We start from the raw sequence: 2596 nt of genomic DNA, 5'->3' as shown, positions 1-2596 counted from the left end.
AAAGTATAAATTATTTATTAATGTTATAAAAGAATTTTAAAAGAATTAAAAATATAATTAATGTAACATACCACAAAGTTTCGTCCGGTTGGTCGGGGTCTATGACTGGTAAACCTTCTCTGCCTGGCTGACTGAGAATGTCCTCGACAGTGTACTGCGAGTAAGGAGCACTCGGAGGCACCATCAAATTGGGATGAATCTCGACGGGCATCGGAGGAGCCATCGGAGGAGGTACAGGAGGAGGCATCGTCGGAGGAGGCACAGGAGGAGGCATCGTCGGAGGAGCCATCGGAGGAGGAACCGATGGTGCACTAGAAGAAGACTGAGTCTCGGGACCGTCTCTGGACCCGAAGAACCGGGAGCTGAAGAAGAACCGGGAGCTGAAGAAGACGACGGGTCTAAACGACTACCAGGCTCACCGAACATCTGTCTGTAATTGGGAGTAAGTATGTTCTTTCGAATCGTCTGGAAAAAAAATTTAATTTTTAAAATTAACATCAACAGTAATTAACAAATTTTTATTAATAACAAATTCTATAAATCCAGCTAAATTCCCTACATTAACTACCTAATCAACACTAATTAACATAAAATAACCTATCGAAATTCCCTACACTAACCACATAATCTACCCTAAACTAATCAAATTAGAGAGTAAATAGAGAGAGAACGTACCATAGCTACGAAAGAGAGAGAAAGTGGAGAGGAAATGGGAGAGCGAGCTCGCATGTTTAAATAAGAAATTAGTTATCGTCGTAATTTCCTCGTAACTTTACGAGGAACTAGCGAGGCCCGCGTTATTTTATACGAGGAATTAGCGAGGCTCGCGTTTTGTTTCCTCGTAACTTCCTCGTTGTGTAACGAGGGATTAGCGAGGCCCGCATTTTCATTTACAACGTCTTTACGACGAATTGTGCTTACGTGGAATTAACGAGGAATTAGCGAGGCTCGCGTTTTGTTTCCTCGTAACTTCCTCGTTGTGTAACGAGGGATTAGCGAGGCCCGCATTTTCATTTACAACGTCTTTACGACGAATTGTGCTTACGTGGAATTAACGAGGAATTAGCGAGGTCCGCGTTTTCTATAAATATACACTAGTTTGCTTCTCAAATCAAAGATAAACTCTGCAAATCAGAGATAATTACTCACCAGTTTGCTTATCAAATTAGAAAGATTTGAAAAAAAAAAAGATGAGAAAGATACGGGAACACATGTGGGCGGAGACAAGGCTAGACTTACGTAGGTCTCGCCATGTTTCTTCTCTCCTATGATTCCGGTATCTTTCTTCTCTTTCTTTTTTTTTCTTCTTTTTTATTGGTCGCTCATGTACGAGGAAATAGCAAGGCCGGTGTTATTATTTACGAGGAATTCGTGTGGCCCGCGTTTTCCTCTTACGAGGTCTTTACGACGAATTGTGCTTACGTGGAATTAACGAGGAATTAACGAGGCCCGCGTTCTTTTCGTCGTTATTTCCTCGTTATCTTACGAGGAAATTACGAGGAATATGTTTAAATCCCTAATGCATTAAGTCTGAAAATTAATCTTATTAAAACAAATACATCAATCGGATACATCGACATTCTCGTAATCACTAGAAACATCATCATTTTCATTAAACTCGTCTTCAACAGCTTCGTTCGTGGCATCGTCGGTAAGATCTTTATACTCATGATTATGCGGATCAATGAGAAGGATGTCATCAATTTCTTGTTCAGGTTCCTCGACTTCATTTATCTGTTCTTCTTGCAATGGTGGTTCTTCTCCACTGATGATTCATCCTCGAGGTGTAACTTTGATCACGGCTAACCAATTTATACCCGACTCTCTCATCCGTGGGTATGGAAGGAAGCTAACTTGGTCTGCTTGTGAAGCTAAGATGAAAGGTTTGAATTTGTTGTACCTGGAAAATAAAGAAAACGTAGAAATTAATTTACTTTCCTAGCTCATGTATGGCAAAAAAAGAATTTGTTGTACCTTCGTCCACTATTGACATCAACTACACCGAATATGTTAAACCGAACACCTCTGTTGACGACGGGATAGAACCATTCACATTTGAAGAGGACGCATTTCAGCTTCAATATCCTTGGGAATTCCACTTCAATAATCTCCGTCAAGATCCCGTAGAAATTTGTTTCCCCTTTCACACATATTTCATAGTCACTGGTCGCCCGCTGTCTACCATACTCATATGTGTGAAAAGTATAGCCTCGTGTGAAATACATTTGTGATGTGGTGACCTTTACAAGTGTATATTGAAATACTTCGTGTAACCACTTAGAATAATCTGCATCGTCGCCATAATCATCCTGCAAAAATAAAGAGAACGTTGAAATACAGATCATGTATGAAAAAAGAGTTTGATCGACCCGAAAAAATTAAATGTTTGAGTTAATACCTGATTCTTCAACCACTTAATAAAGTGTTGATCTTTCCTTTTGTCTACGTTACTTGTGGATATACCTGGGAATGTTTCTTCCACTTGAGAAACAAATAGGCTGTAAAATCATATTTTATATTAATTAATCTTTGGCAATTATACAATTTATACTTATAGGTGTTTAGAAGTGTCCATATATGTTACCTTTCAAAATAA

The sequence above is a fragment of the Brassica oleracea genome, chromosome C8 (genome assembly GCF_000695525.1).
Source record: "Brassica oleracea var. oleracea cultivar TO1000 chromosome C8, BOL, whole genome shotgun sequence".
Taxonomy (NCBI): Eukaryota; Viridiplantae; Streptophyta; class Magnoliopsida; order Brassicales; family Brassicaceae; genus Brassica; species Brassica oleracea.
This window is presented reverse-complemented; position numbering follows the sequence as displayed.